Raw genomic sequence first — 23698 nt, 5'->3', positions numbered from 1 at the left:
CCCCCCCCCGCTTCCTGATTGGACGCCGGGACAAAAGTTTCTGTGGCGACGGCGACGGCGGAGCGGGGACGGGCGGCGCTGTCCCGTGCCGGGATGGCGGCGGAGCGCGGCCGCTACCGGGAGCCGAGCGGGCGGAGCGGCGGAGCCCAACCCCGGTCCTGGCGCTCCGGGCCGGCGGCGCTGCGCATCCCGGGCCCCGGTGGCCGCCACAAGCCGGGATGCGCAGCGCCGCCGGCCCGGAGCGGGGTGGCTCCGTAGCGGTAACAAAGGAAGTGCTCCCCCATGGCAGGCTGTGCGTGTTTATGATACGGATGCGAAGCATCGGCTGCTGAAGATGGGAAAGGAGAGGGGCGGACACGTGGTGGTATTGATGTGTGAAAACTGCAGGCAAGGGGGTGCCTCCTGGTGTCTGAGCTGTCGGCTATGGTGTAGCCGAGCCCAAAGTATTAAAGCATTGTTGTTGCATGTAGACGTTTCCTACTAATTCTGTATGGTTCCTAATTTTGATGTCCGTCTGTATTTTTATTTTCTTTTTTCAGTAGGTTTTGTTTGGTTATTCAGTTATTTCAGAAGGCTGGAGCACATCCCCCACGAGGAAACGCTGAGGGAGCTGGGCTTTCTCAGCTGCAAAAAGAAAAGGCTCCAGGCAGACCTCATTGTGGCCTACCAGTCCTTAAAGGGAGCTTATAAACACGAGGGAGACCGACATTTTACATGTGCAGTTAGCAACAGGACAATGGGTAATGGCTTTAAATGAAAGTATAGTAGATTCAGGTTAGACGTTAGGCAGAAATTCTTTACCATGAGGGCAGTGAGGCGCTGGCACAGCTGCCTGGAGAAGCTGTGGGTGCCCCATCCCTGTAGGCACTCAAGGCCAGGCTGGATGGGGCCCTGGGCAGCTGAGCTGGTGGGAGTCAGCCCTGCCCATGGCAGGGGGCTGAGAATGGGTGGGTTTTAAGGTCTCTTCCAAAACAAACCATTCTGTGATTCCTGAATTTGGAAAAATTAAGAGGAGGTAGACCAAAGCAATGGCTTGGAGGTAGGTTGAAACGTAATGTAAGGTAAGGACCTAAATTGCTCCAGAGGAGGTTCAGGTTGATACTAGGGAAAGTTTCTTCTCAGAAAGAGCAGTGAGGCAGCGGCACAGGCTGCCCAGGGAGGTGGGGGAGTCACTCTTTCAGGAGGTGCTCAAGAAATGTGCAGATTTGGCACTGAGGGACGTGGTTAATGGGCATGGTGGGGATGGGCTGACAGATGGAATGGGTGATGCCAGTGGTCTTTTCCAACCTTTAGATTCTGTGATTCTGTGGTTTTGAAGGAAGACACTAGACTGCTGAATCTTTGGGTGGAAGAAGCAATATGTTCCTGTGTTCTTTTGAGATACCAAAAAATACCGTTGTAATTCCGGTTGGGATCTTTTCACATAGAGTTGTGCTGATGATGCCGATGACAACAATATTGAGATAGATTCCGTATTTACATTTTAACAGCCTCATTTAAAGACATTTGGGGTCTGTTATGGAAAACATGCAAACTCCCTTTCCATTTACTGCTGCTAGAAAAATTCTGATGACTTTATTCTACAAAGCCACTTCGCTTTAAATGGTGGTTCTGCAAAACATAACTTCACATATTTCTCCTACTCTCTGCTTTATTAGTATGAATATTTGTATGAAAACAGGGCCTTTGTTTAAAAGTTCCGGCTTCCTATTCCTCACAGCTCGTTGGGTTGGAAGCAATTATGGTTCCCCCACAGAAGGCTCTGATCCCTTCAGAGGATGAAAATATGGGCAGCAATAGGCATCCTTACAAGAGTCTGAGACCTTATTTTCATGCAAATGTCCTCATTTCCTCAGTAATAAAGGATAAACAGAGGAAAACTGAGCAGATATGTGACACATACCGGAAAATAATAAAATAAAATAAAATAAAATAAAATAAAATAAAATAAAATAAAATAAAATAAAATAAAATAAAATAAAATAAAATAAAATAAAATAAAATAAAATAAAATAAAATAAAAGAGTGTTGAACTTTCTATGTGGTTCAAAGGTTCTTAAATGTTATAATGATGTTCCACGTTCAGCTTTGCTTGCTTTCATCCTGAAGGAGAAGGTGTGCTCACAGAATTGATATCTTTTTTTACTGCACAGGATTTTCTCTTCCTTCCATAGAGGATGTACCTTACTCAGCTAGAGCAACACTGACGTAAATCAGCTTCTGGAATATCATCCAGTATGATGGCAAAACCAAACCAGGACCAATAGGAAGGTGCTGAAAATGCCAGCAGCCTCTCTCTGTTAGCATTCTTGGCTTTATTGCTGTGGAAGAAGATGTGATAATGGGAATTTGGCCCAAAAGTTCCCTCTCGGGTTGCACAGCGGCTGTTCAGGCACAACACATGTGGTTGCCCAGCTGGCACATTGCTCCTACAGTGGAAGGAAACTGCAGAGAAGGGAAAATGAAGAGAATTACTCCGTCCAAAATATTTGATGGAACACAACTTTAATCCCTCCCTGGTATAAAACATCATCTAAATTGCACTTCTGCTTCTGAGATGGATGACAGTGTGAGCAGCGCAGGGTCCTCCCACCGCTTCGTAATGTCAGGGAGACCATCAGCTGGAGACCAGGAGAAATGAGAGTCACTTCTTCCTTCACTGCTTTGTGGTTTTCAGCTCCTTCACCCAACTGATGTTTCTTCACGGATGAAATCTGCAGAAAGTACTTCCCAAAGTTGTGCTGCTGTGGTTCTGACACAAGGTACCCGTGTTTCTTACGTGAAAACACTACTCTTATTTTGTGCTGTACCTGTAGGGTCACCGAATGGTTGTAAAAATGCGGCCTTTCAGAAACAAACCTTACAGGCAGCTCTTGACACAGTAACATGTTTGTGCCATTTTAATGTCCTGAATAAAACTATCATTGACACACCGAGCAAATGCTGTTAATATCAACTTTAAACAACAGAAGAGTGTAAGTAGTGACTACCCTCACATTACTTATCTCTGTTTATCTACTGCATGCTTCTTATGTTGATCCCTTTGTTCCTGTTAAAATACCAAGTACCTTTTATTCAATATAACCCCAATTTGAACAATAGCAACAAAAGAAAGATTATTATTATTATTATTATTTTAAAGGAAACACAAGTAATGTAATTAATTAAATAGAACCATGGAATGGCTTAGGTTGGAAAAGACCTTGAGGATCATTAGTTCCTTGCTGTGGGGTGTTCTCACAATAACTGGGGAATTAAACATGAAAGTGGGGTGCAGATCTCAATTTGTGGAAAGAAAAATTGGTTTCTTTGGATTTTGATTTGAGTTGGAAGGTTGTCCCAGCTGTTGTTATTGGTTTGCCTGTTGGTTTGCCTGCTGCTGTGTGTGTGTTCTGACATATCCATGCTGAACAAAGCAGCTGTTAGAAGCCATTGCACCAACGAACTGTGCTTCTGCTTGCAGTTACTCAGGGAAGAGAACACCTGGAACAGAGAATTCCAACAAAAGCACAGGTTTAGTGGTGGTAAACAGTGGTAAACTAGAGGTATGGATACACCGAGTAGCCCTGGATTGCTATAAGAGTGTGACTGTTACCAAAACTCAGATATTTTAACTTCCTCCTAACATGACATCCTCAAACTCCTCAGTGATTGCATTGTATTCTTGTAGTACAGCCTGAGGCTCAACCCACACACGTGTGGCCAGCACTCCCCATGTAACACCAGTTGTAGAGGAGATACAGTAGAGGTTCCCTGCTGCTGCTGCTGCTTCCCAGGCCTTTCCAGAGGACTTCTGATTGAGAAAAGTCCCTGCCACCTGCAGGGAGCAGGACATTGTCACAAATCTAAGGAGATCAAGGATTTTGTGGTGATATTTGTGGAAGATACCCAGGATGGGGAGCTGAAGATACTGCCATTGTGCACACCTCTCAGCTCAGGAGCTAGAGGAGACAGTGCTAGAGGAGACATCCTCACAGGCCCTATCTGGTGTAACATTTAGACATGGGCTGGCTACAATACTCCTCCACATTTCCCCATCATTCCAGGACTCTCCCAGCACTTTACATCAAACTGGAGTTCTGCAGCAAGAGACTACATTTTGCAACAGTTTGCAACAACAGGGAAATGGCTGTGGCTTTGATTTCCAACCAACTGCAGAGGAGGCACTGTGTATGAAAGACATCAGCACTCAGGAATTAACCAAGTTCTGAGCCCAGCACCAGGGATGGTGCACCATCTCTGCAATTCTGCCAGAATCACTGCATTTATGTATACCAAGACCTCAAGGGATATTTGTTATAAGAAGCAAGTATATTTAGGCCTCTGTGCCGGTGTGTTGCCTGAATCCCCTATTCACAGTACGTAAAGGCCAAAATCAGTCATCTGACAGTGGGGTTTTAGGCATGGAGGAGCCAGGCATCACCATGACCTCTCTGTCCATGGACCCCTTTGATGCAGCCCCTCTCTAAGCTGGTATATGGAAAGAGAAGCAGAGAGAGAAGGAGCACAAGCTGCAACCATGTATTGTATCATGAAAGACTTTTCTAAGCAGTGAGATTTCTCCACTTGCTATCTGCAACCACTTACTGGTCACTCTCTAATATAGAAGAAATGCAAAAGTGCTTTTACAAAAGTGATCCTGATGCCTTATCTCTTCAATGCTGATCTGAGGCAAGTTTCCCAGGTGCCAAAGACCAAGTGATTCACCTGAACCAGGACATTCTCTCTTATCGGTTTGATAAGAAGACACCAGTTGAAAGAAGGAGCTCACTGGATAATGCTTCAAGGCTTTGCAACTGAAAACTGCCTAGTGGAAAAACTCAGTGATAGCAGCATGCCTGAAATTTGAAGGATCACGTGAATATTTGTATTTATCATCACTAGCCTGTAGAGAACAATGCTGCCTTAGCAAAGTCCACACTCTATTGAACACATACTGAACTTTGCAGTGTTAAGCTCTGTATATTTTCATGCTTTTCATATTGAAGTTTGCATAATTTTTTTTATGGAAGAAAGTAAAATTGGAGCTCTTTGTACTTCACACAGCCATTTTTCAAACCAGAGGTGTACTTTGTTTTCTGAAATTGATATCCCCTTTCAAACAAATATGCAATAAAAAATGTGTTCATGTGTGAAAAAGCCATATGCAGTGTTGAAATTCTGGCCAACTTGTTATACAGATACTACATGCTAGAGAAACGATGATTCAGTGGGGGAATTTTACTCATCATTTTATGCGCTAAACTTCAGAAGCAAAACTTCACCACTCTTGCTCATGCCAGAGATCAGGGAGTTAGAGATGAGCATGGCCATAGATGGGAGAGCTTAGAAAGCCATTCTAATGCTTTTAGTGCTTGTCAAGGGGGATGGGAGAAAATAAAAAATATAGAAGTAAAGGGAAAAAAATGCGTTTACTCTTTCCAAAAGATCAAGAACTGCCATGGAATTGCCAGTCCCTATTGGGAAGGAAAATGCCATTTCAGGCTTTGCCTTCCAACCTGTGAGATTCCCAGCTCTTTAACCACTCACTCTGTCATTGTATTTGACACTGGCAGAACGAAACCTGCCATTAAATTAGTAACTTCCTATTTCATGTGTTCACTTGTTTATCAACTAAAGGAAACACAGAAAGAATCACAGAGTCACAGAATGGCCAGGATTGGAAGAGACCTCAAGGATCCTGAATCTCCAACCCCCCTGCCACATGCAGGGCCACCAACCTCCACATGTAATACTAGACCAGGGTCCCATCCAATCCGGCCTTGAACACCTCCAGGGACGGGGCATCCACAGCCTCTCTGGGCAGCCTGTTCCAGCACCTCACCACTCTCTCTGTAAAGAACATTTGCCGGACCCAACATTTGTCCATCACATAGTTCGTTCATGTTGTCTGGCCCAATTTTTCACTTTGCTTTTTGCCATCATTTTTGGATTCATTAAAGAGGTGGTCCCTTAGTGCATTACTTGCTTTAGGCCTTTGAGAATGAATACAATAAATCTAACAATAGATGCAAGAACCCTAGAAAACAAAGAGCAAGTTGACAGACAATCTGCAGGAAGTAATTGTGGTGTACTGAAGACAAAGTACATCACTTCGTTTCTGCTCTCAAAATCTGGAAGCACAGATCCCATGCGAGAACTTCCCTTATCTCCCACTTCAAAAAGTGAGCTTGAAATATATCCTAGAGAATAACTATAGGGAAAAAGCCTTTCCAGATACACCTCTGTCTTTTTTTCTCTGATATGGCTGGGTGTCCTGGCTATGGTAGATGCCATCCCCAAAAAGGAAAAGCAGATGCATCCAAAGAAACAACTCAAGGTTGTTTGTTTTGTAGAAAAATTAACTAGATCAATCTATTTCACTTAACAAAGCCAAGGTTAAAGGGAGAGTTGATTATAACTCACACATTTCCCTCTCCTGTGGAAATAGAATAGAGGACTAGGAATTTGATAATATATGTCACTTCACTCAAGTGGAAAACAGTCTGACAAGAACCGGTGAAATTTGAAACCAGACACATTTTAACATAGAAGGTAATTAATTATTGGAACAACTTACTGAGGATTGTTATGGATTCCTCATCGCTAGACATTCTGAAGTTGAAATTGATTTATTTTCTCAGAGAAATGCTCCAGTTCATACAGGAGATAATCCAAGAAAATCCCATAACCTGTTTAATACAAGAAAAAAATAGATGATAGAAATAGTCTTTCCTGCTTTATGATCCATACACCTGCACCAAATAGCTGAAGCATAGCTGCCTGTGTCTTATATTCAACGAGTAAGTGGGACTCAAACATTTTCCCCTTTATTTACATTTGTTTGAGAAATGTACAGTAAAAAACTACAGCATAAATTACGTGTTCATTGTCCATGCAGGATATTCTGTCTGGCAGATGGATTCAAAGGCTGGGGAACGCCTAGCCACCATTTAACCTGCATATGTCCAGCACAGAGCACAGCAGAGAAGGAGGAGAGGATTCTCTGGAGGCAGAGAATCTTGTGTTTCAAAACTTGTCCCAGGCCTTCCCAGCCATTGCACTGAGCAGCACCATCCAAATCCAGGAGCGTGTCTGTGTCTGAGCAATACAGTGCTCACTGCAAACACTTCTTGACCTAGAAAATTACAGCCCAGAATGAAAAGAACCGTTTCAATATCCTGGTGGCAAGTCATGGAGACCAACGAGGCAGAGAACTGCAACACTTAAAAGTGTAGCTGCAGGCAGTTATACTTAACTCTTATGAAGCCATTATGATACACTTACCTATATAAAATAGTCAAGGTAGGGGAGGGGTGTTTTATTACAGCTGGAAGAAATGAATAAAGCAATTGCTCTAATCAAGGAGGTGAGTTACTTTTTCCCGCAAACTTTGTCTCTCACGTCTTTGAACTGCCATGACTACAAAGCTGATGCTCTTCACACACAGTATTGTTGGCAGACCTCATTTTACATACAGCACAAAACACTTGAGCCAAGAAGTAAAACAAAAGGAGTGATCATACACAGTAAATTATGCATTTTAAAGCAAAGGTAGAAAAAAAAAATTAGACATTTTTGCTGGTTTTTCTTTTTTTTTTCTTTTTCTTTTTTTTTAATAGAATTAAATGATTTTTTATAGCAATAGTTCTCTCTTTTCATGTTTGGTGTGAATTTCAAATGTTGTAGAAGTAGCAGTAAAAAAATAATTAAAAGAATCCACAGATTGAACTACTCATCCCAGTTACTCACTTCGCCAAAGATATCCCCTTATTTTTTTTATTTTTTATTTTTAATCTGTGATCACAGAATCGTGGAATCATAGAATAGTTTGGGTTGGAGGGGCCCTTTAAGATCATTGAGTTCCAACCCCCTGCTATAGTCAGGGACACCTCCCTCCAGACTGGATTGCTCACAGCCCAATCCAGCCTGGCCTTGAATGCTTCCAGGGAGGGGGTATCCACAGCCTCACTGGGCAAGCCTGTCCAGGTCATTCTGGATGGCTTCCCTATAGCATGTCAGCTGCACCACTCAGCTTGGTGTTGTCTGCAAATTTGCTGAGGGTGATCAAGTGAATGATTTCTATCCATAATCAAATAATTATGCCTTGATTTTCATTCAGAAAGAGATGGTACGTGCTTATTTGGTCAGGCAGTGGCACAGGCTGCCCAGGTGGAGTCATCATCCCTGGAGGTGTTCACAAACCATGCGGACGTGGCACTGAGGGATGTGGTCAGTGGGCATGGTGGGGATGGGCTGACAGTTGCTCTAAGTGATCTTTCCAACCTTCATGATTCTGTGATTCTATGATTTATATACATACATGTACACGCATATACTTAAATTCTATCTGTTCTAATCATGTACCATCTATTTCTGAAGAAAAATCAACTCATAATCATTTTTCTTAAGTTCATATCAAAATATAAGGGAGACATTTATAAAAAATAAATAAATCTTCAGTTATGACGAAGAAAGAAGTGAAAGAAAAGAGTTCATACACTGGGTATCACAGTTCTGCATGAAATTGGGTGGCAGCAACACTGTACCAAAACAAAAATATTCCCCTCTCTCCCCTTCCTTTCTGAAGACTAAAACAATCACTCATTTACAAAATGACTCTAATCGAGAGCTACTCTGTGCTGAGTGTGTTAAACACCTGAATGAGACACACAGAGCACAGGGTAAGGGTGATTCAGATGCTGAGAGGTCTGACTAATGCTTCTGTGCATTAACAGCAGAGATTAGTGAGCTGGCTCCATGCATGTGGCAAAACAAGCAGTAAATGGCAATATGCTGGAAAGCATTAGAGATTTTGGGGGGATAAGGGAGAAGGAGGGAAAATTGCTGCTATCTGTGGTGCAATTTAACAGGTAACAGCAACTTTGAAAGAATACAAAAGCACTCAGAACCTCTCCTACTTGAAATAGGGTGCTAATTAGGTGGGGATGGAGTGATTCCTGGGTAGTATGCTATTGGGACAGTTGCTGCCTTTGACATGACTTCCTGGGTAGTCTTGCTTTGGTCTGGTACATTATTTCTCCAGCTGACTCCTGTTGGTAGTGACCACCAAATATTTAGGCAGAAATTTTGCTGACAGCAAGGAAACACCCTCCAGAAAGACTCACAGCGTGGCTGACTTGTGGAAATCAAACTGTATAATCACAAAGTAGTTATAAAGCAGGTATACATTTTTATTACAGTGCTGGGTGCAAAGGGAGTAGCCCCTCCTAGTTTGCACACTGCAAAGTGACAGTTTAAGGATATTTATAGAGAGAAGTTATACATATGAAACAATAGGAGGGAATATTACTATTGATTCCAAGAAACTAGGCACAGATCATTCTGATATTACAATTAGAATAGGAGGAGATATTACAAATGGTTCCAAGAAGTTATCATCGTATTCTCCACCCCAATTGCTGAGTTATCGTGACTTGCAGGTTGTAATAGAATTCTTAAGTCACAGTCTGAACCAATGTGTGAGCACGAGTGCCTGGTGCAAGAGAGAGATAAGGCTGCACTCCTCGTCTCGCTCCCCCTCGACATCCCTCCCTGCAGCATCTGTTTTGCCTTTGTTCACTTCACACCCCTTTGCCTAGTTCATAATTAAGCAAAATGCTCTTCTGAAACAATTCTAAAGAAATATGTTCCACATAACGGCATGGTCTGGAGGTTCCAACTAAACTCTCCAAGAACTCTTCAGTCAATGGGAAAAGAACTTCCACTCAGGGCAGTATGGCAGATCACTGCTAGGCCACAGTCTGGCCTTGCTAGTGCTCAGCCACTTCACAGAATCACAGAATCACAGAATGGCTTGAGTTGGAAAGGACTACAAGGATCAACAAGTTCCAACCCCCTGCCACAGAAAGAGCTACCGACCTCCACATGTCGTGCTAGACCAAGTTGCCCAGGGCTCCATCCAACCTGGTCTTGAACACCTCCAGGGACAGAGCATCCACAGCCTCTCTGGGCAGCCTGTTCCAGCACCTCACCACTTTCTGTGATGAACTTCCCCCTGACATCCAACCTAAACCTTACCTCCTTGAGCTTGAAACCATTCCCTCTTGTCCTATCACTGTCTACCCTTGTAAAAATTGATTCCCCTCCAGTTTATAATCCAGTTTTAAATACTAGAAGGCTGTAGTGAGGTCACCCCACAGCATTCTTTTCTCCAAGCTGAATAAGTCCAGCTCCTTCAGCCTGTCCTTGTAGAGGAGGTGCTCCAGCCCCCTGATCATCTTTGTGGCCCTCCTCTGGACCCTCTCCAACAGCTCCCTGTCTGTCCTGTATTGGGGGCTCCAGACCTGGACACAGTACTCCAGATGGAGCCTCATGAGGACAGAGTAGAGAAGGACAATCACCTCCTTGTCCCTGCTGGCCACCCCTCTTCTGATGGAGCCCAGCATACCATTAGCTTTCTGAGCTGCAGGAGCACACTGCTGGCTCATGTTTAGTTTTTCATCCATCAGAATGAAAACATTTAACAATTAACTTTTAGAAACATTTTTCAATGTGAGAATTCTACAATCAACAACCCCCTCCACACCCCTCTCCCATTAGTAGCTTGCTGCAGTTTTTAACAGGAATCACTGTTATCAAACAAACCTGCACTTCAGGCATATCATCACCCCATGGGAGATCACAGAATCACAGAATGGTCAGAGTTGGAAGGGACCTCAAGGATCATGAATCTCCAACCCCTCTGCCACATGCAGGGCCACCAACCTCCACATTTAATGCTAAACCAGGCTGCCCAGGGCCTCATCCAACCTGGCCTTGAACACCTCCAAGGACGGGGCATCCACAACCACTCTGGGCAGCCTGTTCCAGCACCTCACCACTCTCTGGGTAAAGAATTTACCCCTGATGTCTGACCTAAATCTCCCCTCCCTCAACTTAAAACCATTTCCCCTCGTCCCACACATATCAACCCTTTCAAAGAGGCTCCCTTTAGGTGTTGAAAGGCTGCAATGAGGTCACCCCGCATCCTTCTTTTCTCCAGGCTGAACAAGCCCAGCTCCCTCAGCCTGTCCTCACAGGGGAGGTGCTCCAGTCCCCTGATCATCCTAGTGGCCCTCCTCTGGACCCTCTCCAACAGCTCCTTGTCTTTTTTGTACTGTGGGCTCCACACTTGGACATGTATGGGGCCTCACAAGAGCAGACTAGAGGGGGACAATCAGCTCCCTGTCCCTGCTGGCCACCCCTCTTTTGATGGACCCCAGGATACCATTTGCCCTCCAAGCCGCTCATATTGGCTCACATTAAGTTTTTCATCTATCAAGACCCCCAGGTCCTTCTCCACAGGGCTGCTTTCACGGACCACTCCTTCCAGCCTGTACGGATGCCTGGGATTCCTCCGGCCCAAGTGCAAAACTCTGCACTTTGCCGTGTTGAACCTCACCAGCTTCACCTGGGCCCACCTCTCTAGCCTCTCGAGGTCCCTCTGAATGGCATCCCTTCCTTCAACCGTGTCGACCATTCTGGGTGATGTCGATGTTCTGGGTGTAAGTGGTTTGCCTGTTCTGAGACCTCCACCTCCACTCCGGCGCCTGTTTGGAACCGGATGGCCACTAGCAAATATGGGTAAATTTGCTCCTTGTCCTCTTAAATTTCTCAGGTGAGTGCCTGGCTGCTTCACACAGACTCTGAAAAAGCATTTTGAAATTACACAGGAAGAAAACATAAAAAACGAAACTACACCTGGCACAAACCTCAAGGCTATAGACAGGGCCAGACCCAGGGGAATATCCACCTGTGTATGGGGAGGAGTTGGATGTCCTTCTTATGCCGTATCAATGGAGTTTGAACCCCAGACCTTGTTGTTCCTGCCTGCTCACAGCCACAGCTCTTGGCCATGCAGGGCTCACAGCAGGACAACTGACCCCATATCCTCATTGGGAGGTTTGTGACAGGGGATCCATAATGGAATAACATGGGATATCTTTTCCAGATTTCCAAATAGATTATATATTGCCCCGAGTATCTCCATGAAGCCTTTCTGAGATCTAGCTGCAGAGGAGGGAATGTTTAATTAGCGGGCAGCATAATGCCAGGCTGCTGTGTTCCGGGGCTTTGTATTATTGATGCGATCCTCAGCGGCAGCCGGGGGTAATTAGCCCGGCGCTGGGGGCCACAAGGCGTGTTCCTCTCCCGCGGCTGCAGGGCTGAGCAAGGAGGTGAGGATGGGTTAGTAGGAAAAGCCAGCCCTGCTGGGAAACCACCGCAGGTGGCTGCTGCTCCGCTTCCCAAGTGGTAACAGCCAAGTTTCCCAACCTGGAGATCAGGCCCCTGGAGAGCTGGCAAACCTGTGAAGTGATCAAAAAGTGGAGCAGAGCAGAGCAGAGCAGAGCAGACAATAAATGTATGCTGCAGACTGCTGCTTTGCCGGGGCAGCAGGGAGTTGCATGGGGCTATCACGTGCTTCAGCTTCCCCTTTCCCTCATCCTGGCCGGAATGTCACACACTGCCACTGGCTTTTTACTTTTCAGTACACTTCCAATTTGTTTTGTAAACAATGACAGACTTACAGCTACATTTACCTGCAGAGGTGATTACCTCAGAAACCCAAACTGAGAAGTGTTTAATTTGCCTGTATCTATAAACAACCATTTTCAAAGAAAAAATTTCCCTTAAGGAGACAGTTTCTTTGTGACAATAATATTCACTTCTATTAGGGCATGTAGTTTTACAACTCAAAAGCACTTCTCATGCTGCTCAAACCAAATGCATTCATGGGGTTTAAGAAGGCAGAAGCCAATTTCTCAGCTAATCCATTGTTCTGCATAACACAGGTCACAAAGTTTCATCTGGTTTCTTAGTAACTTGTAATTGTCTAGGTAGTGCTTAGGAAGACTAGCATTCTCCCTAGGTTTACTAAAAAATTATATATATGTATGTACTCATCTGGTAACATGTGAGATGGGACTTTAAGGAGATGGGCTTAGTCCCTACCTGTAACTAATCAGCTGTCTCCCAGCTGATGAGATAAGGCTAACAAGCAGCTTACTTAAGGGAGGAGCTGCTCTAGGGCTAAGGAGACTGGGTCATGGAGAGGGTAGGGCTTTGTTGCGTAGAACTGGATGAGCTGCCTGGTGATGCAGTGATCTTGGAGCAGTCAGGAGCTCTGGTTATCCATCTCACCTGGCTGTAGCTCTGTTTGGTTCAATCTTTTTAGAACAGCCTCGGGAAATGCTGCTGATATCCGGTTCTGGCTGAGCGGAACACACTCTGCTTTCACAAAGGTTGTTCCATTGCAGAAATTGTCACTGACCTATGTGGGATATTTGACGTTGTTATGTACCCACTGTCTCTCAACAGCAACTGATGCTATTTCTATGCAATAGGTTATCCGCATTTTTTGTCCTTGAACTATGTTGCAACTCTGAATTCTAACAAGAAAGATGGAGAGCTTATCACTGTGCAGAGCTATAAGAGTTTATCACCTAGAGCTCTGAATAGGATGGGTAATGTGCAAAACTATCAGGGAGCATATTCACTCCTTCTGTAGTGGTTCTTCTGCTTCACTAGTGGAAGTTTATACTACCAGGGGCTTCCAATCTAGCTGGAGCCTGCCTAAAAGCCTTGCTTTTAGCAGGTGCTGCTCACAAATTGGTTCGGTAGCTCCCTCCAACCAAGTTCTTGCCATCTGTCATTGCACTGCTGAAATAGGGCCCTTAATCCTGCAGTAGGGATGCTCCAATCTAGGGAGAGGCTTATGCAGATGTCCTTCCCCCACACGCTTTATGGCAAAGATCCGAAAACAAAAAGAGGGCTACCTGGGTATCCAGGGTACAGATAAGGCAGAATTCTGAAGGCACAAAGCCGTTCTGGTATCTCTTGCTCTTATTTATTGTTAAAGCCCGCCTGTGGGTTTAGCACCGTTCTTCTCGCCCCGTTAAGGGATAAACAATGCCTGAAGGCGGCTTCCTTCCCTGTGAAGGAGTCCCCGCACTACACTAGGTGGCACTGCTTAATACTTACGTCTTGCTCTGCCTGCTCCCTGGATCCCGAGCATCCTGCAGCTGCTGTTCCATCGGGCTTCCACCAGTATCAGAGGGTCACCTGCAGGGAGGGATGCAGGGCAGCCATGTAACAGGGGTGCGGGAATGGTCTATAGGGACTTGTGCTGACCTTATCTCTTTACCTTATTAAACAGGTAAAGCAGAGCTTTTCAGTGATTACAGAGTTAAAACTGAGTTCTGATGTTATCTGTGACTCCTGTTAACATACCCAGTCTTAATTCTGTCGTGACTAGAGCAAAGGGCTGAACTGGTGGAACTGCTACAGACAACAGTCATTGTAGGAAACAAGAAATAGGAGTGGTAACACAGCTGTTAGATCAATGAGTATGGTGGGAGGACAAGCTAGGGGATAACAAATCTCTTTGCTCTCATCAATAAGCTATAGATCTGGCAATAAACAACAGGATTTCTGCTTTCAGAACAGTGTTCAGTTTAATCTGAAGGCTGATTTTTGCAAGGATGATCTGATCAAAACTTAAGAGTGCTGTTGAGCTCTTCTTTCAGATGCCAATCTTTTATGTTGTGCCCTTTGCTCACTAATAACTTGCTAGATACACCTAAAATATGGAAGCATACTGTGCTACCAGTATTTTGTGTCCTTTGTAGGCACACGCTGAATTTTCAGAAAGTCAAACACAACTTCTTAACTAGTGTACAGTTCTTGTACGACTGCTTCAGAATGTTGTGTAAAATCAGCTTTCTGTTCATGTGCAGATCTCCAAGAGTAAGAAGACATTTAAGTACTTTGAACCTACGTTAAATACTTAAATACTATGTTAAATACGTTAAATACTAAATAGCTAGCTGGGCCTGGAACACTTAAACTGACTAGAGCCATGTTAGAATGATGTGGGTATTACTGAAGATGGATAAAGTTCTGGACAAGTCAAAATGAGATCGCTCCCACAGAAATATGAAAAATAGATTGTTGTGGTAGCTGTAGACTGACCATTCTGATGCCAATTCCTAGGAAGAACACAGAAGTCTACTATAGTAATAGAAGGAACTGCAAGTTAATGAATATTGACTTCTACTGATTCTTTGTGGAAAATGTCAAGCCATCTGCGGACATTGAAACAGGCTGTTAAGCTGTGATGGAGCACTGGAGATATCCTGGCTGATTTAATGCCGATCCATTTGGTCTCTGATTTAGGCCTTCTAAATGAGCTTAAAATCTGGGGTGACTTGAGGAGGAAGGAACTGCAAGTGTGCACAAGGGTTAAATCAGAATTTAAAAGATCCAGACAAAATGGCTTAAAAATACTAGTTGGGATACAATAAGGATAAATAGGATCCAATTTGTTGCTTGCTTCCCATAGAGTATAAAGGACAAGTGGTGAAGTCTTTTCCACATGCATCTTGGGCATATAGCTAAACGCAAATCTCAACTGTGCTGTTGCCAACGCTCCCCTTCCATCTCATTAGAGTGGGAGACAGACAGAAATATCAAGGCACATGGGAAATTCTTTTTCTACCCATCATTGATCAAACCTCAGCTGGAGCATTCTGCCCGGTTTTGGATATTGTACTTCAAGAGCAACGTGGCACACTTGGAGAGCATCCAGAGCAGAACATGTTCTTCCTTGTAAAGAATATAACCTAAGAAGAAAAGACCTTCTTAAAAAGTATATTATTTGAATTAAAGAAAAAAACTTGGGAGTGGGAGGGAAGGAATTATTACAATTTTCAAGTACATAGAGGAAGGAAATAACCTCTTCAAATATAGCGAAAAAGAGCAGTAGCTTTAAATTGGTGCAAGAAAGGTTGTGAGCTAAAGCTCTCAAATGGTGAGTGTCTGAGGGAGTTGTGTAGCTTCAGTAGGCTGCTTTAAGGAGATGTTGATGAGAACTGCCATGAACTACAGCAGATACAGTCAATTCTGCCTTGATCCAGTGAGGAGACTAACAGTACCTTCCTGCATTTTTCTATTTAACAATAATTAATATTGAAAAAAATCATCAATGTGCAGCTGTACAATGGATGTGACATACGCATTTTCTGTGTTATATACTTATCTATTGGTACTATATCCTCTCATTGTGTTAGTATTTATTATTCTACTGAGTAGAAAAAGGCTGGATAATCCTGATATGGTACTGTTCTTCATATGCTGTATGATGTGTTAAACAACTGTGGATAGGATTCGTTTGATCAAGGAAAAAAGTTTTTGGTATGTCAGTAGTATTGGATTTCTATTAGGTACTTAGTTTTGCCAATATTAAACCGTGAAAAAACCTACATATTCCTTAACTGTTGCTTCCAGTCCCTACAATTCTGTTGTTGCATGATTCTGTAGCATGACAAAGGAAACAAAATGGAGAAATCTCATATGCTAAGGCTGAAAAGTTTTTTTGAGTAAAATGCTGAATTTATGTGCCCATAAGTCTTAGTAAGTGACCCAGTTTGGATATGGGGAAAAACTTATTTTCAGAAAGAGTGGCCGTGCCATGGAACAGGCTGCCCAGAGAGGTGGTAGAGCCTCCATCCCTGGAGGTGCTCAAGAAACCGTGTGGATGTGGCACTGAGGGACGTGATTAGTGGGCATGGTGAGGATGGCTTATGGTTGGACTGGGGGATCTCAGTGGTCTTTTCCAACCTTAATGATTTTGTGATTTTAAGCAGAATGTTAATTGTTTGTATGAGAGCTATGCAAACTAGAGTTTTAGTAAGAGGTATAAAGCATATACTTAAGGAGCTTTATTATAAGAAACAATGGTTTTCAAATCTCAATTACGTCAGGGTTTTTTAGTGATTTAATGACTGTGGAGTTTATGTCCAGCCCAGACTCAAATGTAGCACCAGAAGGAATATTTTTGTTGCATGAACATAGCTGGACAAATGTCAAAAAACTCCTATACCTTAATTTGAAGCTCAGGTACAAATAACTTACTACATATAGAATTAAAAATTATATGGTTTCTTTGAGAAGTTGTTTTAAAAAAGACATTTTGCCTTTCATGACATTTGTTTATAATTTCTTACAAAAATCAGATTGCTCTATGGATAGCAAAGGGGCACCACACTGGTGTGTAAGACAGGGGCTCCCTTTCCTCTGCCTACAGAGCCTGTTGCTTTTGGGTCTTGGCATTCAGTGGCCTAAGTGCCCTGAATGGATCCCTCTGGGGGAGAGCAGAGAGCTACTTGAGAGGCAGCAGGGTGCTGATCTCCACAAACACCAGAGAGCCTTAGGAATATCACCTCCCTCTTTCTCAGTCCTTAAACAGAAATCTCTAATGATTTACAGTCGTACATGTCTTTAAATACTTTTTGTTGTTGGTTTTTTTTGGTGGTTGTTGTTGTTGTTGTTTTTTGCAGGAGTGATCAGTGTACTTCAAAAATCCTTCCCATAGCTTTAGTCCTTGTACAGAAAGATATCACTCATTCGTCTGAGTTTTTACAGCCTTCTATTTCTGCAGAGTAAACTTCCATCCAGATATACCAAGGCAACTGTGCTTAAGAACAAACACTGTTGTGATGGAAATTCAGGAGAGACAATCTTAAAGATTTCACATTTTTTTGTGAATATCAATATTACTTGATATTGAAAAAGCAAATCAGTAGAGGACCCCTCCTGTTCACTCAGCCAAACACTTGTTCCTGGCTGCATGAAGCCTGCTCTGCAGCGAGGAAACCCAGTTGGATGGGAAGCACTGCACACTGAAGTGCTGCAAAGAGGCAGTGCTGCTTCTCAGCACCTCGAATAGGTTTTGTTGTGTACAGTCACAACGCAAGCTGGATACTGAAAATTTGTGGTTCAGTAATTTGAGCACTCCTCTGAAGTGATACAAATAATGCAAAACACTTTCCATGAAGTCTACTTTAATGATGAGAATATTGCTGATTTTCAGTGCAAAGGTACTGAGGTGCAAAGGTTTTATTTGCAGCAATGCCCAAAGTGAACTTTAATTATTCAACTTTGCAACTACTCAGTGATCCTGGCTCAGTAATGAGGTCTTCCTACTCACATGCGTTTCACATTTGAAAAAAGAAATGCTATTTGTAAAAGACAAAGTCATATGTTAAAATACAGCATGGAGACTAAAAATTAAAAAGGAAAGAAGAGTTATAGTGTGATTTCACATCCCCACGCCTCCTGAAGGTGATCAAATTCTAGTGTGAGAGAGGACTTGTATTAAAACATATGCCCAGTCTCTGCTATGATCTGTATTTTTGTTTCTGTGCTGGCTGCTAAGAGAGCATGGCACAAGAGAAGTGGTCTCAGCTAGGTACATTTATAAATCTAAAAGCACAGGCTGCATGAGAAACAGGCATGACAAATGCTTTTCAGGACCTTGTTTCATAGGCTCCTTCCTCCAAGTATGTGGTCCTCGTGGCTTTTTGATTGTTTTTTTCTCCCTTACTTTGTGTGTGTGTGGCTGTGCATATGGAGGAGAGAGGAAAATGGAACACATAACGAATGTCACCTTTGTGAGGTATAGAAATAGCTCACTCCTTCATGTTTTTGTCCCTCTCAGAAGCTCATATTTGCTACGTTAAGTGTCTCGGTAGCTCGCACAGGCTATAGACACAACACATAGAAGAGTTGGGCTGGGCTGTGCTCCACAGGGTCAAGAAGGCACTGTCCTGTGAGAATCTCCACCCAGCCCAACTGTGATGTGGCCTGAGGACCTGCTGTGTTCCTCTGCAAGCATGACTGGACAATGGGCTCTGGGCCGCCTGCACTGCTAATGTGCAGCAAGTTGCATGCAACAGAAGAAAGCAACCTGCTGTAAATGAAATCTGGCAGAACCAAGCTAAAGCAGTACCGCTGGCCATCAAAGCTTGGCCTCACAGCTGCTTTCTCTCCTTCTCATGAAGTGCAGCAAATGTAACTCAATGTGGCAGCTCTGCAAGGCAGAGAGAGGAGGGGCAGTCAAAGCTGTTTATGGATCGGACCTTCTCCATTCACAGCTTGTCCACGCAGCAAATGGCTCTGAATTATTCAAATCTTTTTGGAGTTAATTTGTACTGGGTGACTGGTGTATTGATGTAACTGAAGTGGTTCTTGTTTTGTGAAATGGAGAGGAAAAAAAACCACAGCGATGCTAGCTGCAAACTATAACGTGCTTTGCCAATGCCTCTGTCAGCTTTTCAAAGGCCTAAACTACTTGATTTGCTGGGCAGCCCAAGAGGAAGGTAAATGCTCATTTTACAGGCAGGGAAATTAGGGTTGTTGAAGTTCTAAAGCATTGGTTACTAAAGCAACCTTCTCCAAGTCCTTTTTTTCTACTAATCCGTAAGAACTGTGATTAAAAAAAACAAACAACAACAAAAAAAAAAACAACAAACGAGAGCATTTTGGTCCTTAACTTGTTTTTTAGCCATAATTTTCATGCCTGTTTTAGAAGTGCTTACAACTACATGGTCCCCTTTAGAGCCTTGCACCAGAAGTTCCACATGAGTAGGAAAGCAAAGATGAAACAAAGCACTGAGGAAGAATTCAAGCCTTGAAAGTTTTGGATGCAATTCACCTGAATATTTTGAAACTTTAAGAGATAGATACAAATGCGACTAGCAAACTTCTAGTATTCCCTGACCCATTCAAACAAGAAAAAGGACCTAATAATAAAATCCATATTCCTCACCTAGCTGCAGGTATACATTCAAGACCCTCACAGGAACCTTCTCCTTGTTGACCTTGCTTCCAGATGTTTCACACTGGCCCTCTCTCACTCCATACTGAGTCCCTGCCTCACACTGTGCTGATCAAAGATGCACAGAGTACCAGCAGATTGCTCAGAAAGTTATGAACACCTCCAAGTGTTGGCTGGAATAAAGCTGAGCCAATAATGAATGGTTTATTGCAGCATCTAACCTGATGTATCAGTTGTCCATGCTAAAATTATGAGGACTAAACTTTACAAAGCTGATGGATATTAAACTAACTAAACAAGAAGGGCCTGACTTGACTTTTTCTGTGCAGCAGGATTTTCAAACTACTTTGAAGTACAGTGCCATGCATAAGTTTGAGCCCTACTTTTTTCTGGTGTTTGTAGATTGATAGATCAGAGAAAATATCCTTTCATAATGCCAGGCCCAGCCCAACTCCCAGCTGATGTGTACCCCAAGCCTCAAGATTCAAGGGATCATTAAAGAAATTTTTAAACAGGATCAACTACTGACATATCTGCGAAGTTTTAAACTACAAGTGTAAGGACAGTGAGAATTTTTATGCTCCTTTTGAATTTCCAGTATTGGCTTAAACTCTGTAAGAAAAGGATAGGCAGTAATTATTTTGCAGTGCATCTGACCCACTTGTGCTTGTGAAGCAAAGAAAATCACTTGGCTCAATAGCAAAGTCACTGACTGCGCATTACATATCATTCTTTTTAAGAAAAAAAAGAGAGCACCACAAGCTGCAGCCCATCAAGTATGGCTCCACAACAAGCTTATTTTTCTTATAATAAGAAAATAAGCACAGAAATACTCTTCTATAGGTCATCTCTTAGCAGAGAAGCCGAAAGCAATAGCATTTTCTGCAAGCAGTATCCTACTATGCTGGAGCTTCTGCATGCTTGATTGTAGTGTAGGTGGAAACTCCTACCAGCAATAAACCAAAAGCAATAAACATCCACCGATAAACTGTTGCTATGATTCCATCTCTGCTTGGGAAATATTCACTCTGAATACAAAATCATCAAAGTGAAAGAGAAGATAACTTCATAGTTCTTGGCTCTTCCATTAGCTGGGGCTCAAATGAAACTAGAGTTTGAGACCAGCTTACACAGCCAAGAACAATCAGCCTCACTCCTTATTCTACTTTCTTGTCTTAAGTTATGGTCTATTAAAAAGATTTTGGATTTGTTTTCTTTTTTGTGAGGGTACTCCTCAGCGTGATCAAGTCGCTTTTCAACCTTCTCTTTGATAAAGCTAAGGAGACACATCCTCTGAAAGGCTTGTCCTGGCCCCATCTTTGCCCTTTTCAGTTCTGGACTTTTTCTGTTTGTTTCCCATGTCATCTTCGCAGCAGCAGCAGCAGCAGCAGCAGCAATGGCATGCAAAATTCCAGTGCCCCATATAGCAGTGAAATCCTCTGCTCACAAGTTGCCAGTTCACACACCATGTGCATCAACAAGAGAGGGCAACAGGATTTCCTGCTGAGTTGCTTGTTCCTTAGGATCCTCATATCTTCTTCCATTCCTCTATTTTCCTGGATCTGACTATCTGTCCTGTAGGTCTGAACCCTTTCCTTTGCCCTGGGTATGCATTCAGCAAATCAAGTAAAACTCTGTAATACAATAAACATTTACAGTCTAGTTAACAAATAAGCATTCTCCAGTCTCTTGAGTTTAGTAGTTCTAAACATCAAAGAACTACAAAATCTCTTTTTTTACATTCAAAAAATTGGATTTATATTCATCAGCACTGAGATTAAGAATCTAGTCTGCAAAAAGGCCGGAAAAAACAGCAAATAAATTACAGAGTGAACTGTAAGCCAACAACCAAAAAGACAAAAATATGCCTAAAGAGATCTAACTGCATTAATAAGTGAACAACAGATGATGGAGTAATTACTATTTCAGTATCAAAGGGTCTTAGTCGCTTTGAGGAGAGAAGTGAAACAAGGCTACATGCTGTAAGTAGGAGACTAACCAGCAGCACAATCACCGCTAGAATCTGATCTCGCTAAGTTACCTTTACTCAGAAATCCTGTCAACATACAGAAAATACAAGACTGCAAATTAATAAAACAAGTACTGTGAAAGGCTGTTTATACTTCAGAATAAAACTCAGTGAAAATATTTGCCTTCAGAGACGGCAGACATTGAATTCGATGTAAAATTCGCAATTTAATTGATATAAAAGACCTTTCTCTCCAGCCAAGGTGGATCCAATCAGTACTTGACAAATTTGAGCTGCCCATTAGATCAATGGTTTCCTTGGTAAGGGCCAGACACTGAGGAAGAGTGCTGTTTCCTGCACAGATGATCAGCAGTCCTTGGAGGAAGCACAGAGATCCCGCGGCTTTGTGGGAAGCAAAGCAGTCCCTGGGTGTGCAGCAAGCTGCCTTGGAGTTAGGTGCTCAGACACAGCCTCATCTCAGGGCCGTCAATTCAATGGTGTTTGGGCAGGCAGCTGGCCGCACACATAAACACTTCCAGAAATCCAGGGAGGTGGGAGAAAGGTCAGGAGGAGAAGACCCTGATTCTGCAAATGCATTAATGTCCATAGCTGTGAAATCATAAGTTGTCCCATTGACTGTAAAGGGCAGGCTGTAGGTTTACTGGCAAGGCCGCAGCCTGGTGTCATAAATCCCCTGGGGCCGAAGGGGGTCTGCTCACAGAAAGTCTCAGAGTTTTAGGGTGCTAAAACAAATGGAGTGATCATTGTTTTTCTCTGTACAATAAGGCTATGGAGGAACATCCACTGCAGACGGTAAACAAAAAGTGAATTGTAGCCTCTGCGTGGTATCTGTTGTCACTGAAAGAACCAGGGGAATGACCACCCTTGAGACCACCTGTGTGTGCATCGGGGATGATCAGAATCCAGCCTGTCACTCCATGTGACACCTTGCCTGGTGACTTCCTCCTGAGAGCAGACAAAGCCTTAAAACCCAGCAGGTGTAATGGGCACATGCATTTAACCCTACATACGCTGCTGCCAGTTATGTGCTGTCTGCAGCAGGCTGCTTTGTGCTGCCCCTGACCTGTGCTCAGGTCCTGCTCTGTGCAGCCTTCTTGAGCAAGGGCTGGGTGTTTGTGTGATCAGCCTTTTCCTGTGCAAGGAGAAGGGATGCCATAGGGCATGAAGCAGGGTTTGGTACATCCCAGCTATCCTGCACAGCCTCTGCTGTACTGAAACTCAAGATAGGACTGGAGGTAGCTGTGCTGACTCAGGACCATCTAAATTCAGGTTTCTCATGCTGGAAAAGCATATACTCACCAGGACAACTGAGAAAACTGGAGCAGCAAGAGTGACTTTAACCCATAAAAAATCTACCTCAGTTTAAAAAAGGCTCCAGTAAAATGGCCAAGCCCACCAGATTGCATTATTAACTGTAAAAGTAACTGGAATTTCTTATCCTTTCTAAATCTATGCATTTTATGTCTCTGGTAATTCCTTAGCCTGCAAATTTCTGGAATCAGAAATGTGCTAACAGACTTTTCTGCCTATTATGAAATGCACTTATTACTTCTGCATGGGAAAGTAATTTGCTATTTTGATTTTCAACAGTCATTTCTGTGTGAAGCGGTGACTTTCAGCAGCAACCAGCAGCTTTTTGTAAGCTGGAAGTTAAACAGTGGCTATCAGCTCCAACCGTCTCATTCTCTCAATGAGATTAAGACTTTTCAAACTAATAAAAAAGTTTAATATTCTTTGAGTCATAGTTGTACTACCTAGAAATATTCTGAGCCTCATTATGTAATTGAGAAGTAGTCCCACACAGCACAAAGTGCTTGGAAATGCTGTGGGTAGAGGCTCAGTGCAGTACATGGAGCAGAAACTGCACTCTGGTCATGGCACTCTGCAAAGCCATCATCAGTTGTATTTAAGTGATCCCGTAAGGATTCTTCAGCCCTGGGGAATATCCAGAAGGTATGAGGCCACTGCAGGGTTCCTCCAGTCAGTGCCCACTACCGATGGGAGGCACTGCTGTGGGAATTCAGTTGTTCTCATAGCCGGTTTAGCTGCGCTCCTCCTAGGGCTATGGGTAGGCACCAAGGCAGACTGTTTGCCAGGAAGTTACATCATTT

The 23698-nt window shown here is 43.3% G+C and overlaps 1 long non-coding RNA gene across 1 annotated transcript in view; it reads right to left on the bottom strand.

Annotated features, from left to right (window-relative positions):
* Positions 1–3384: 3384 nt before the first annotated feature.
* LOC125690755 (uncharacterized) overlaps positions 3385–23698 on the bottom strand; it is a 64588-nt gene continuing 44274 nt past the window's right edge. Inside the window, exons 2-3 of the long non-coding RNA XR_007375772.1 lie at positions 6560–6671; positions 3385–3483 (exon numbers count right to left, since the gene is read on the bottom strand). This is a non-coding gene — a long non-coding RNA (uncharacterized LOC125690755). The remainder of the gene's footprint in view (positions 3484–6559; positions 6672–23698) is intronic.

This window comes from Lagopus muta, chromosome 3 (assembly GCF_023343835.1).
Source record: "Lagopus muta isolate bLagMut1 chromosome 3, bLagMut1 primary, whole genome shotgun sequence".
Classification (NCBI taxonomy): Eukaryota; Metazoa; Chordata; class Aves; order Galliformes; family Phasianidae; genus Lagopus; species Lagopus muta.
This window is presented reverse-complemented; position numbering and strand designations above follow the sequence as displayed.